Below are 16,477 nucleotides of genomic sequence, written 5' to 3' on the forward strand. Positions count from 1 at the left end.
GTTTGGGAAAAGTGTATTGAATATATTTTTTTTGGTGGAAAATTTCACATTATGTGAGAAATTATATTAATAAAAAGAAACCACTACACCAGCGCCATGTTCAACACGAACCATGGCCAAAAAAACACCAATTGTCCATAGGCTAATTAGGGAGCCACCCGCACATATCCAGAGTGCAGCCATCATTACGAAGGAGCACTCAAACTCAATACACAGAGATATGATCATCATAACAAAAAAACATTTGCATGGTTTCCATAGGGCACAAACCCGCTGCCATCACAGGATAGGTCCCCTCCCATACAAAGCTAAAGAAGCATACCGAATGAGAAGCTTTTTGCAAAGGAAGAAGCCAGGTCGCACTTCGATATAGCAAAGGACTGGATGTAGGAAACTAAACCACAACAAATGTTAGGATTTTGTGGAGAGACAACCCAGGGAGGTCACCTAATAATTTTGTCACTATCATGTGAGTGCAACAGAAGGGGTTATTAAATTTTATTTTTTCTCACATTTTCATATACATAGGGTACTATAAAATGGAATTGGGAAAAAAATTTATGGATTGAATAGGAAAAGGATTCGTTTTATTTGTCAACAAAAATTCAGAGATAAGAAGTTTTAAAAAAAGTCCTTGAACATACGTGATACACACAATCTATACATAATGACCCCCTCCAGAGAGCCAGGCACCAGCAATAGAAGCCAATTCTTGCCACCACAGAGTCGACACCCACCACATACCAGCCCCATGCCAAACGATAGCACCACGGAACAGGTTGCCCAAACCCACCACCAAGTGACACAGCTCAAAACCAAACAAGGCAAGATTCCACCCTTTGATAGAAAGGGGGCCCCTGCCAAGCCACTGCAACCAAAAATATGTATTAACAATTGGTTAGAAGGGGTGATGCTAAAAGTTGAAATGCGGTAGAGGCATAATAATGCCTCCCATAATGACACTGCACTTTGAATAAAATATCACATTTACAAAATGTTGCCTTGACATTTAAACATTGTCAACTAAATTAAATAAAAAATACAAAGTATACATCATGGTCCATGCTCGGGGGGGTGTGTGTGTGTGTGTGTGTGTGTGTGTTTTTTTACTATATGTAAAATATCGAATCTGTATCTTGCACCTCCAATAGGATCTGTGTACGACTCTTGTGTGTCTTCATGTTGTAGACAATGGTCCTTCCTTTCTCTTGGTCGGGGATGGTGATCAAGCTCGTGCCCCAATCTTGCTTAGCACCAAGGGTTATAAGCCATGTTGCCTTGACATTTAAACATTGTCAACTAAATTAAATAAAAAATACAAAGTATACATCATGGTCCATGCTCGGGGGGGTGTGTGTGTGTGTGTGTGTGTGTGTGTTTTTTTACTATATGTAAAATATCGAATCTGTATCTTGCACCTCCAATAGGATCTGTGTACGACTCTTGTGTGTCTTCATGTTGTAGACAATGGTCCTTCCTTTCTCTTGGTCGGGGATGGTGATCAAGCTCGTGCCCCAATCTTGCTTAGCACCAAGGGTTATAAGCCATGGCCTCCCTAAATGATCGGATAAGCATTCTCACCCGCTTGCATCACATAGCAATCAACCAAGCACTCAATCCCCAAGGCTTTTATCTTCACATCTTCACCTCTCCCAAGGCACCTTGCCTTTTTGTGGTTGGCCATCCTCATACGGATTGAAGCATTCACTAACATCTTGACTCTTGCTTCCTTCATGATAGCCTTGGTCATGACACACACTTGGGCACCACCATCCACATATGCTTGCACTTCTGTCTTCTTTTACAACATAGCTTCAACTATTGGCACCATATCCACCAAGTGACCAACCCTCAAGGATGACACCGTGCTTTGATGATTTTTATTTTTGGAAGGAAGCCGCGTACTCACACATTTGGTCCACTGCTTCATCAATTTAGCATTTAAAGCCACCAACTGACCAAAAGATATATTGGCCTTTTGATTTTGTATGTCATCGACTATATCATAGTGTTCAACACCTTGGCCAAGGGGGTAGTCCATTGGACCTATTTTCCTTCTTCGTCACCTCTTACTACTCTCTGGTTTGTGTTCTACCTTAGCGTTTCCTTTCATTGCTCTTCTTTCCCTCTCTTCTTTTTTCTCTTTCTCCCTATCATGCCTAGCTCTCCAATTGACCAAAACATCCACATCTTGATGCTCAAGGGTAATGATGCTAATAGCCCTACCTTCTCCATTTGCAGGCAACGGTTGTGGTTGTTGTTGTGGTGGCGGTGCTTCTGGTGCCCGCTTTGGATGATTTTCTTCTATTCTCCTTCGACCACGTCCATATAAGGGGTATATCCCTCCTCTCTCTCTTGGTGATTCACGACAATCAGGAGCGTAGTGACCCTCTTCATCACAATTGTAGCATCTACATGTAGCCTCCGTCCCCTACCTCTCCCAACTGGCCGCTCTTCTGTTTGGTTTCTATTCATTATGTAAATTCTTACTTCTTGGAACTGACCAGAAAGATCATGCAAAACCCGGACTAACGGGATCCGGACCTGGAACCACTCGCTCCACTTTATCATCCACTACCACAGAGGTACCATTGTTTGCACCACAACTCGCTCAGCATGTGTCATGCCTTGCTCCCACCTTCTCTTGATCTTCTTACTCTTGGCCTTGACAATTTTCATAGCTCTTTCAAATGTGAAAACATTAGGGCCAAAAACTTCTAAAAAAGGGTTGTTTGGTCATCCACGGATTAAGAAATAGGCCATTACTCACTTGACACGTATACAAAAGTATGGCATTCGTGTCTCCTCTAGCTTGAGGTTTTGTGCTCCTACTTTAGCGGAAAACGTCTAAATGTCACTTTTATTTGGCTAAATTGCCTATAATTGATGGCGTTCCTGTTATTTTTGACGGATAACATTATATTATAGGCCTGATGTACAAGTGCTCTTTTCTATTTAATATTGTACAATCTTAAGCTAGAAGATACAAGATCTTTCTTTTCAAACAGTGATGATGACACCTATTAATGACTGACCCGTATTTTTTTCAATGTCTACTTTTCACTTACCTCTATTTTTAAGCACCACATTAAGAGCTTGCACTCATCACGTGCCTACACAATATCTACATCAAGATGGGACAACACCTGAACACATCCTTTCTCACATTGTTTTGGATCAATGACCACACTGTGCGATTGTGGCTTGATTGATCTAGTCACTCTACCCCCACTCGCCCCGTTTTGGTAGTGTACCCACATCGTGCGCAAAAGGACTCAATGGGTTTTTCCCTCCTCCCCCTATCACGTTGGTCCAACTCTTGCCCACAGTGTGCTTGTCATATGTGAGCTTGTCACCCTCCTATTGCGTTGTTCTAACTCTGTGGCCACACCACATAAGAACCTTGAATCACCTTGTAAATGGGATTCCTAAGGTTTTCATAAATCATGTGCAAAAGCGCTCACAGAATTTGACACTCCCCATATTGCACCATTTTAGCTCTTGCCCACACCGTGCAAAGAGGACATCATACAACTTGTCCCTCCCCCCTCATCGCATTGTTTTGACTCCATACACACACCATGCAAAAAAATCTTGAGTGACCTTATTATTTGGACTTATTTTTCAAATCGTGTGCAAAAGCGCTCAGAGACTTTGACACTCCCCATGTTGCGCCATTTTAGCTCTTGCCTACACCGCGTGAAGAGGGAATCCTATGGTTTTTTTCTCATACGTAAAAGATATTAGCAAAAGTTCTATTTGGTGCCACACTATGCCTTGCTTTCACAATAGGATAGGGGGTATTTTTAGAATCTCACTACCCCAACCCTCATGTTGTGTGGGTCATTTTTGGAACACCAATTTGGTGCCACACTATGCCTTGCTTCCACAACAGGATAGGGGATTAGTTTTAGAATCTCATTACATCAATTGTGACATGTGGGTTATTTGCATTCACAGATTCACCTTTCTTGCCTACCCCTCTCCTCGCACCGTACGGGATAATGCCTTCGGAGGCCTTTTTTGGCCCTACCGACCTCTCCGGGTGTCAGAATGAGGCTTATAGCTAGTCGTTCTCGGGGTTTTTGGGCATTTCGAACTCATCTGTGATATTAAATTTTTTTCATTTTCTCTATTTGAAAGTTATAATTTTAAGTTAAGTCAAAAGAGCTGAAGCAACAAAGTTTTATTAACATGGCTTAAAGGCAAAGTGGCTCGAGGGAGATGAAGATTTTAATAATAATGATGGTCCATGCCAATGGTTTCTAGATGTCATGTTATAGGATCATGGTCACATGGAAGTCTACATAGAAGAGTGAAAAAATTTGAAGCTCAAGAATAGTTAAAAGGAAACTTGTCTTAGGAGTTATACATGAGTAAAATGATTGTGTGGCAAAGGGGAAATAAGTGCTAATCCTGATGTTGCAATGTTTAGAGGAACATATGTTGTAACTTTACAAGGTATTATATTGTGAAAATGAATGTTTTGCAAGGAGATTGAAAGTAAATTTTCAAGGAGGTTTAAAGTAAATTTACAAGGAATTATATTGTTCAAATGATAGACTTTTGCAAAGAATGATATTGTAACTTTGGATCTAAATAGTCTCCTCCTTGGAATGATTGTGATGTTCACAACAAGGTGGTTGTTGTTGGTTCTTTGATCTCATCCTCTATAATTTCCTCCCTTGGTACCGACTAAGTAATTATTTTAGTGCATTGTTTCTTCTTTGTCATCCTCCCTTTCTTGTTGATATGAAAAATGAAGTTTGTGCTTGATAATGTGACTTCTATGTGTTGCAATGGGCCCTTGTTTTGCAAAATATGGTCCATGTAGATAGAGCATATGCTGCAAGATATCATGAGATCCAATTTTCAACATAGAAAACTAAGTGAATCTTTTGGCTTTTAAACCTCCTATTGAAGCATCCTGCAAAACATTTCCTATCCTTTTAGAAATAGTTGGATCCTTCTTCAAATGAAGATGGCCACCATGGAAATCTATTTATGAGAGTAAGGCTTCAAACTTTTCTATTTACCTTCCAGTTTGTGGATTAACAGGATACAAGCTCACTTTTGTCCATATCCATTTGCTTGCTCCGTTGGCTTTGTAATGCTTGAGCTCAGACACTTGCAGCCTTTGATACACAACCCTCACGGTTTCTTACACTTGGTTGAGCTTGATTTCCATATGGAACAACTTAATGAGTTTCTAGGCAGAGTGGAAATGGTGAAAACGCTTGTGAGACTGAAGGAGCTTCTAACTAGAGCAAAACTAGTGAGAAAGTTTGGAAAACTTGTGAGGCTGAAGTGAGCTTCTAGGAAGAGCAAAACTAGTGAGAAAATCTGGAAATCTTGTGAGGGTGAGGAGAGAAAAATGGTTTCCATGAAGAGAAGAAATGATGGGGAAACTTGTGAGGTTGAAGTGAGCTTGTAGCCAAGAAAAACTAGTGAGAAAAATTGGAAAGCTTGTGTGGGTGAAGAGAACAAAATGGTGGTTCTCTTGCAATGGTGAAGAGAGAAAAACCGCAGTGGTCCTTCTAGCTAGACCAGAAATGGCGGTCCTCTTGCGAAGGTAGAGAGAGCTTGGAAAGCTTGTGAGGGTGAAGAGAGACTAATAAAATGGGTTGAGGGAAAGAATAGCGAGGAAAACCATCATTCAAAAGTGAAAATTTTGTATTTGCCGCCAAGCCAACAAAATAGGTCCAGTAGGGGAGAAAGTAATGTGAAAATGACATCTTTTGTTCATATTGAAAGATCTGTACCGGGATACTCTTTAAATGCTCTAGATATGCTTTGAATACCCAAAATGGTCAAATTTGGAGCTGTTTTGATTGTCAAATGCTTCGCTAATTAGCAAACTAACCAATTCCTTACAGAGTCCTTTTTAACTCCCTTTTGGCCCTAATGGGACCCTCTTGATTGACCTTCTCTTTTACACTTGGATGGAGACAATCCATAAACTGATGCACTTTAAAGAGATCCCCTGAGTACTTGGGATGCCGCCTCTAATTGCACCCAAAGTCCTTTGAAGTGTTGCAAAAACTCTTTAAAGTTAGCATGAACATCTTGCTGCAAACCTCTCAATTTTGTTTTCGCTTCTGTAACTGGATCTAGACCTTGAACCACTCGCTCCACTTTATCATCCACTACCACAGAGGGACCATTGGTTGCACCACAACTGGCTCAGCATGTGTCATGCCTTGCTCCCACCTTCTCTTGATCTTCTTACTCTTGGCCTTGACAATTTCCATAGCGCTTTCAAATGTGAAAAGGCTCCTCTTGATCAACCTTATCGCTTACACTTGGATGGAGACAATCCATAAACTGATGCACTTTAAAGAGATCCCCTGGAGTACTGGGGATGCCGCCTCTAATTGCACCCAAAGTCCTTTGAAGTGTTGCAAAAACTCTTTAAAGATGGCATGAACATCTTGCTGCAAACCTCTCAATTTTATCGTCACTTCTGTTGCGGATAGTTTCTTTCTAAGCCTGTCAAAAATTGTATGCTTCACCTCCTGCTATGTTTTCTTTTTGTCTTCCTCTAAACCTTCAAACCACGCATGAGCTTCTTCTTTAAGTCCAAATATATGAAGATTTGCTTCATCATTCACAATATGCATACCAAGTGTATGCCACTCAAAGTCCGCAGTCCAATCCTTCACATCTTCCTTCCTGTGAACATTGGCCGACTATACGCCATCCCTTGAGAGTCGCTTCTCCCTTGCGTAAGTAGCTCCACAAAAGTTGAAGTCTTGCACCTCAACCAAACCACCACTTTTATTCAATGAAGCTCAAAATTCAGATCAAAACCACTTCACGTGGGTGCTCAACCGACAAATTTTCGCTCCCCAACGGGATCGCCAAAGGATGATGGAGCGAAAGATGCTGTGCGCACACTCACACACCTAGACAACTCAACACCACACAAGGAGTTTACTAAACTTCCAACCACACACACCACCACTCAAGATATCAATAAAAATACTACCCACAAGCTCAATTCAAACTCCAAACACCTCTACCTACAAGCCCTTGCTTTCCCACGGACACTACAAGGCGAGTCAAGTTGATCAACACTTGAAATCACAGTTGATGGTGACCAAAATATACAAGAAAAACCATCACAAAATCCAAAAATATAACCACAAAAGGCCTCTCTCAAACCATTGCGAAGCCTTCACCTAACTCCACTTTGTTGGACTCTTTGGAGTAGCGCCAACCATAATGGCACCGACGACAGGGTCACATAGTCTTGTAGAAAGCCGCACCATCTTCCCTCAATTCCTCGCACACACACATCCATGGAAACCTTATGAGTTCCATAGACTCTCCCAAGTGAAAAATTGAAGAGAGAAAGCTATCATTCACTCCTCACACACTCGAAAACAAGACGCAAACGCGAGGGGACTATACTAGACCACATGTAGAAACCCTGCTTTCTCCCACACACAGAGAGGTGAAAGTGCTGAGTATTGACTTCAGAAGTCTTTCTTCAGCTTGAAAAATCATGCCACCATGACTGATGTGGAAATTTGAGGCCTTTTCACACCGTTAATGACCCAAGCTTTGGCCAATACCCCCGGCGGGCATTTTTCGTGGGAAAATCCCTAAATGAACTCCAAAATCACCAAATTTTGTACTCTTGATCCTTCATACATAAAGAACTTTTCCACATCTCCAAATTCCATTTTTGACCACTTCTAGGGCGGTGCACGCATCACCGCACATCACGCAGCATAAATAGATAGTTATCTCATGTGCCAAACTTCTCGGGCGGATCAAGGGTGTCCACACCTCCCACTTGTATTATTCACATGCTAGAAATCTCAGAGATATTCCCTAGAACCAAAATAAGCCACTTTGAACCATATCTAAGGTGTCGATCCCCTGTCCATGCATGTATGTGTGTCTTACTGTCGGCACGCAAGCATAACTATTTACAATTTGTTTACGTCGCATATTTTTTAAAACTTGGAACCACTTTGCAAATATACCAAATGCATGTATTTACATCCATTTATACATATGCCCATGCATATACACACTACTTTGTACACGCCAAAAACAGTCTATCAACGATAAGTTAGAGAAACGACTAAATTTTCCCCAGATTCCTTCCACTGCTATAAGATAGTTATGATTAATGGCCATGATGCCGAGGTGTGGGATACACAACCGCTAGAGATTCAAGAGCATCATACTTGTATTATACATACCTGAATTTCCAAGTCATGAATATGGATCAGGTAAATGTGGTACTTACTGAAGAAGATGGGTTAGGGTCATCATTAAAGCGTAGCTATGAGCATAATAGTTTGATGTTTGAATCCAATGGCATATCATGCATGTAACTGCTATTGGGGGAGAACAATGTTTCTTCCTTGCCACTTACTTTTACAGTCGACATTATGAAGCTGTTTTATCAAGATGAAAATAAGAGCTTGTTTGTGTTACTTAGTGTGTCATTTTTTATTAAATTTTACAAAATGTTTTAACAAATGACCATTCCTTAATGCCACATTCTTCTCTCTCTTCTCTTCCATCTATAGCTACTTCTCTCTCCCCTGGACTAGCAAATGTTATTAGGAAATTAAAAGAGTTATTAATGGATTATGGGGATGTGTTTTCTGACGATTTTCCACCACGGTCACCAAAGACATATGCTACACAACACGGCATAGAAGTGGTTGCAAGTAGTAAGCTTATTAGTAAACCACCTTACAGAATGAGTCATTCTAAGGCTATTGAGGTGGAACGTTAGCTTGCTGACTATCTCAATAGATGTTCTATATAACCTATTTCTTCACCATGGGCTCTCCCATTTTGTTGGTGAAGAAAAAGAAAGGCAGTATGCACATGTGCATAGATTACCGTGGGGCTTGAATGTGGTTACTGTTAAGAACAAGTATCTGTTTCCTAGAGTGGATAAGTTATTTGATAGACTCACCTATGCTTGTATCTTTACAAAGATGGGTTTGCGGTCAGGGTATCATCAAGTACGCATTAGGCTTGCTGGTATACCCAAAAGGGTTTTTCAAACAAGGTTTGGATACTATGAGCTTCTAGTTATTTTCTTTGATTTGGTCAATGTGGGAGCTACTTTCATGACTCTTATGGACACTATCTTGAAACCATATTCGAGAAAGTTTGTTATTGCTTTCTTTAGTGAAATTCTAGTGTATGGTGCCTTTTGAGGAAGAGCACTTACAACATCTGAGAAAGTTTGTTGTTGCTTTCTTCAGCAAAATTCCAGTGTATAGTACCTGTGAGGAAGAGAACTTACAACATCTGAAGCAGGTGTTTGAGTTGCTATGCCAAAACAAGCTATATGTCAAGGAATCTAAAGGTGTGATTTTCTCAAGGAGGAAATTTACTTTTTGGGGCATGTAATTTTGAGCCACTAGACTCCATATGGATAAATCCAAAGTGGATGCCATTAAGAAATGGCCTTTTCCCAAAAATCTAAATGAGCTTTAGATTATAGTAGGATTTGCATGTTTTTATCGCCGATTCATGATTTTTTTTTTCTTGTATTATTGTTCCTATGTTAGACCAAGTGAAAGCAAAGGGAAAATCTTTCATTGGGGAGAAGCTCAATGGCAATGTTTTGATGCTCTCAAGGTCGCATTAGCTTCAACTCTTATTTTAGCTATTGTGGACCCTATAAAATTGTTTGTCATAGAAACTAATGTTATTAATCGTGTTATTGGAGTAGTCCTTCTACAGGAGGGAAGGCCAATTGCATTTGAAATCAAGAAACCTAATTTTGCACACTAGATTTATTATGCTTTACGAAAGTGAAATCTGTGTACAATGATGGCTGCTTTAAAAAGCTCACGATATTATTTATATGGGGCTCAATTTCAGATTGTGTTTGACCATGAAAGTTTAAAATGATTTTCACATCAAAATGATTTGAAGGGTCGAAAAGCTATGTGGCCTGAGATTCTTTAGGAGTATGATGTTAAGCTCCGGTATCGTAAAGGACAATACAATGTGGTCGTTGATGCTCTTAGCCATATGCTTAAGATCAACTCTCTTCTCTTTACAAAGCTTCAAAGTGAGTTTTGGAATCATTAAAGGGAACATATGAGCATGATGAAACATACTAGAAAGTGTGGAGCCATGTGAAAATGAGGCATCCTTCTCACTCCAATGTTGCTAGTGTTTTTTTTTCTCCACACCCAGTCCTCCTATTTCAAGTGATGAGCTGTAGAGATGGAAGAAATTTTCCATAGATGATGGGTACCTACTCCACTAGGGGAGAGTTTGTGTATCGAGTGATGCACACATTTGGTGCCAAAGTATTTATGAATTTTATGACAATCCAATTGCAAGGCATCTATGGATAAAGTAAAATTATGCGCTCATACAACGATAATTTAATTGGCAAGGTTTATACGGGTATGTTCAACACTATGTCTTGCATTGCCAAAAATATCAATGAAGGGCCTTATAGCAGGAGGTCTCTTGCATCTATTGGAGATTTCCAATGGTAAATGGGAAATTATCTCTCGTATGGGTTTTATTGTGGGTTTACCAAACACTATATGAGGTTATGACTCGCTATGGGTGATGGTAGATCAGTTGAGTAAACTTTGAAAATTTATGCCAACCAAATCCACAATTAAAAATCCAGATTTAGCTAGGTTGTTTATTGACAATCTGCATATAGACTCTACGGGCTGCCCAACACTATTGTAACTGATCATGATTCCAAGTTTAACAATCATTTCTAGAGAACTGTGTTTAAACAACTGGGTATACAACTAAACATCAATATTGCAAATCATCTAGAAATAGATGGTCAGAATCAACATATTAATTGAGTGCAAGAGGATATGCTACAAGCATACGTTAGCAAAAAGCAATCTGATTGCAAAGATTATCTCCCCATTTAGCTTCCGATAGTGCAAATCATGTGACAGTTTTATTCCTTTCATGCTTATGTGTGGTTTTCAACCAAGATCACCAATTCTTATGACCAACAAACTTCAGCAAATCAAGGATTTTCTCCAAGACCACATGGCTAAGTTGAACCAGCTTGCTCATCAAAATGTTCGACAAGCAGAGGATAGATCCAAAAGTTATACTAATGAGAATCATTGGCAAGGAACCTTCATAGAAGGGGAAGATGTACTTTTACGTGTGCCAAAACATTCATTGAAAGTCTGAAACATGGGCCAACATCTAAATATCTCCAAGAAATGTAGGCATTTTAAGATACTCAACCGAGTTCGAGATATGGCTTACAAAATCTTTTTACATGCACACTCTCATATTCATCCGGTTTTTCATGAAGTTCATCTACATAAACGCTTGCATTGGGATGAAATTATAATTGACCAATAGAATTTCGTTGATTTCATTGAACCTCCAACCGAGCCAAATGAACCTGAGTGCATTCTTGACTATCATGATTTATGTACACATCATCACATGCATCATCAAGCATTAGTCAAGTGAAAAGACAAACCTAAGGAACATGCAACTTGGGAATTTGGTACTATTCTTGAATCCTAAGAAGAAATTTTCCACTGTTGTTTTCGAGGGCGAAAACACTTCTCCAAGGGGGAGTAATGTCAATCCAAGGGTGTAGAAGGTAGGGGCCAATCAGAACCGAGCTCGGGGTTATCAAAGGGCAAGAGACTGGGAGGAGAGACAGGTTTTAGACACCATGATACATAGCTGCTCTACCAATCATGAAAAAATGAAATCATGAGTATGGCCATCATTTACAAAAAAATGTGATGTCTTCATCGTTAACCGTGTCCTTCAATTTAAGCAAGGTGTGCAAAAATATAGAAATACCTAAAGAAGGGTTGTCATTAGCATCATATTCACGATGATACTCTCATCATAATTGCCTTCAACTTCATTATCATTAAAGAGAGCATCTTTGATGAGGTTAAATGTTGCACCATTTGGCTGGTTGTTGAAAAGTCTTTGGTTGGGGTTACATGTGACTCCATTGAGCTGGCCATTGAATGGCCATTATTCTTAACAATATTTTTTGCATAGTGAGTCATGACCAAACTGAAAACACTTAAAACTTCTCCAAGAGCTAATTTATCTATGCCACCGACGTGTTGGAATTAGGGTTGCAGAGAAACGCATACAGCTTGGACAAGACGAAGGAAGCTCAAGGCACACATTAGAGAGTGTGTTACTTAGTGTGCAATGGAAAGATAGATAGCCCTAGAGTGATGGGCGTAAATACAATGCTCGGGGGAAAAAACCTCCTAAAGAGGGAAAAAATGCCCCGGCGGTCCTAGTGTGTTCACACACATCACTACCACATGTATATGGTGACAAATCCCCCCTGGAGTGATGCAGTGAACGAGAGCTCGCACATGAGTAAAGGGAAGTGCCATGCCCTGAGGACATAATTAGTCCACAAAGGGGAGTAAGCCCAAAGCTTTGAGGAAAGCTTCAAGCTTCTCATGAGACAATGCCTTTGTGAAAATATCTACAAGGTTGTCCTGTGTTGGCACATAAGTCAAGCTGATCTCTCCTACTGAGAGCCTCTCCCTGACATAGTGGTAATTCACCTCAATGTGCTTTGTGCGAGCATGAAAAACTGGGTTCCTCGCAACTGCCAATGCGCTCTGACTGTCAGTGTAGATAGTGTTGGCAATGTCCTGTCCAACACCCAAATCATCCATAAGGCGTCTGAGCCATACACACTCAACCGTAGCTGTGAAGACTGCCCTGTACTCAGCCTCACAACTTGAAGTGGCCACAGTAGGTTGCTTCTTTCTCAACCATGATATACATGAACTGCCAAGCATGAAACAAAAACCACTTGTGGACACTCGCGTGTCAAAACAACTAGCCCAATCTGAGTCTGAAAAAGCATGTGAGTCTGGCGGCAATATCCCCCCTTGGGATAAAACAAGCCAAGATGTAAAGTGCCACTAATGTAACAGAAAATCCTCTTGATAGCCTGCCAATGCTTAGACCCTGGGCTATGCATAAATCTGTTGACTTGTGAGACTGCAAACTGAATATCTGGCCTCGTGTTGCATACATAATGAGGAAGCCAACAACAGTTTGGTAAAGAGTGACATCAGCAGGATCGCCAGCATCATGTAGACTCAACTTCAAACTTGTTTCCATGGGAGTGGCAATAGGTTTGCAATCCCCAAGTCCAAACTTACATAACAATGTTTCTATGTAACTTTTCTAACATAAGGCAATACCACCATCACACTGCTTAAAGTGTATACCCAAGTAACGATGCAACAACCCCAAATCTTTCATCTTGAAAGTAGCATTAAATCAGCCTTAAATTCAGCAATATGTCTCTCATTTGGTTCAGTGATCAGCAAATCATCAACATAAAGAACCACAGTGAGAAGTACATCACCCTCACGCTTTACATACAATGTGCTTTCTGTTGGACTATTACGAAAGCCTCATTTCACCAAATGAGTGTCAGCTTTCTCATACCAAGCACGAGGAGATTGCTGCAACCCATACAAAGCCTTCTTGTCCTTTTATGACAAAACCACGAGGCTTCGTTACATAAATTTCCTCAAATATGTCACCATTCAAGAAAGCAGTAAAGAATGTCTGATTGATGTACATCCCAACCAAAATGAGCTGCCAAGGCACATAGAAAACGCACAGTAGTCATACGACAAGTGGGAGCAAAAGTCTCTTCATAATCTATGCCTTTTTGTTGTGCATAACCCTTTGCAACAAGTCGAGCCTTATGGCGGTCGATCTCACCATCCGGCTTGCGTTTCAACTTGTAAACCCACTTCGTACCAATGGCCTTTTTGCCAGGAGGCAAATCACATAAAGTCCATGTGTCATTTTCTATAAGTGCATCATATTCTGATTGCATGGCAGCCATCCAATTTTCTAAATTCTATGCTTCATCAAAAGACAGAGGCTCCTCAACATCATGTAAGCTAGACACAGCCAAAGCATAACAATCTGATGCATAAGATGCATGGCAAGAGCCTGAACGAGTACGACTAGACAAAGGTGCATCCAATTTACTGTCACACAAAGTGTGAGCCGCCATTTTGGCATACCTCTAGCCTGCTCATTTTCAGCCCTTTCCTCATCAAGTACATCATGTACATCTGCATCAGTAATAGGTTGATCTATAACATTTTCAAAATCCCCCATAGGCTGTACATTTGCCTCATTGAAACTTACATTTGTATTTCCACCACTGAAAAGAAGCAACAAAGTGTCATAAAATGTCCTGTGAGCTTACATTACTGTCTCTAGTACATGACAACAAGGGCTGAACAAAATCTTCCACAAACACTACATCTTGTGAAACCAGAATACGTTTTGTTTGCGGATGATGCAACTTGTAACCTTTGCTTTCAGCACTATAACCAACAAAAATACATTTGACAGCCTTATCATCCAATTTTCTGCGCTGTGTTTGTGGCACCAAAGCATATGCCAAAAAACCAAAAACACGCATGTGCTCAATAGAAGGCTTTCTATCATGCCATGCTTCATATGGAGTAATAGACTGCAAAAATTTCATAGGACACCTGTTAAGTACATAAGTGGCACACATGATGGTCTCAATCCAAAAAGAATGCGGCAAAGCTTGACTTTTGACCATACATCGTGCCATTTCCGTCAGTGACCTATTTTTTCTCTCAGCAACACCATATTGTTGAGGTGTATAAGGAACTGTACAATGGTGTTTTATCCCACGACTAGCCAGAAATTCATTAAATTCATGAGACATATACTCCCCCCCTCGATCGGAACGGAGGGTGCCCATAGTACATTTCGAGACATTTTCAGCCATAGCTAAAAATTGTTTGAAGCACATAAAAACTTCGGACTTCGCTTTAAGAGGAAATACCCATGCATGCCTAGAGTAATCATCAATGGAAGTCACGAAGTACAGGTAATTGCCCAAGGACAGAGTTTGCATGGGCCCACAAACATCACTATGCACAAGCTGCAACCTGCATGTGGCCCTGGGACCATCCTTTGGAAATTTAGAACGCTGCATCTTACCCAAAATATAGCCTTCACAAACATGTTTGACAGGTGCTTCAAGAGGCGGCAAAGAAGCAACGATATCAGATTTCTGCAAATGCAACAAACTGACAAAATTCAGATGACCAAAACGTGCATGCCAAAGTTTTGCATCTGAAATAGCCCTTGAATCTGCAAACAACATTTGCAAAATTTTGTCCACACTTGTCATACAAAGTGAGCTTATACAGCCCACGACACAAAAGCCCAGATGCAACAATTTCATCACCAAAACTGAGATCATGAACTGTACATCTGTCATCCACAAATTTGACTACAAGTCCAAGTCTAGCAAGTGCGGATACCGACAAGAGATTCTTCTTGATCCTAGGTACATAAAGTGCATCAACAAGTGTGAAGGAGCTGCCATTAGCAGCAGTGAGCACAATCTTTCCAACTCCCTGAAGTGGATAAGATCCATTGTTGGCACAAGTGACCGAATTCCCATGAGAGACAAAATCGAGAGAGGTAAACAATTCACGATTGAGATAATGTGTTTTGTAGCACCACTGTCGAAATACCACACATGTGAATCTGCAGCAACTGACAAGCATGCATCATGGACAACAGGATTGTAAGTGCACTCTGCGCTAAAAGCCCATTTTGCATCAACATCAGCAACACACTCTCCTTTAACAGAAGACTCAACAATGGCTGCATTTGTAGTGGAACCAGCATTTGCAATGGAACCACCCTCTTTCTTCTTAGCCTCTTTGGCCTTCAACTTAGGACACGACTTGATCAAGTGATCATTGGATTTACAATAATGGCAACGCATCTTCTTTTTGCCCTTATCACCATAATTTCCACACGAATTGCTGCCAGCATAAGCATTAGGAACATAATTTTTGCCACTCGCAGCAGAACCTTAAGAAGTGGATGCATTACTGGTACCACCCTTTCTTTGAGAAGCAATAAAAGCCTGTTCAACTGCACGCTGCCTAGTCCCGTTTTTTCTAGAAAGTGACTCTTGCAATAGCAATGTGTATAATGCATCAAACTTGACAACTTCAGGATCTCCTTGGGTCATCAGTCTCCAAGTACTAGCAAAAGTCTGATAGGAATCTGGTAAGGCATCAAGAACAGCCTGCACAAGGGAACTGTCTGAAATGACTTCACCTGCAGAAATAAGTTGCTCATTGATATCCTTAACACTAGCAAGGAAAGTGTCCATATCATCTTTCTCATGCATAATCTTCGACTCCAACTCTTTACGCAGCAAAGCAATTTTAGCCTCATTGCGGCTTGCATAAAGACCTGCTAGAATATCCCAAGCCTGTTTTGCAGATTTTGGTGAACGGATGTGAGGAACAATGGTGCGCTTCATAGACAACGCAATCAATGCATAAGCATGTGCATCCTTAACATCCCAACGAGCTTGTTCTCTCGTAGGCAAAACAACTCTAATAGCTGCAATCCTTGCAGCAAGACATGCAACATCCTCAACATC

This window comes from Adiantum capillus-veneris, chromosome 13 (genome assembly GCF_014529385.1).
Source record: "Adiantum capillus-veneris isolate H3 chromosome 13, ASM1452938v2, whole genome shotgun sequence".
NCBI lineage: Eukaryota > Viridiplantae > Streptophyta > Polypodiopsida > Polypodiales > Pteridaceae > Adiantum > Adiantum capillus-veneris.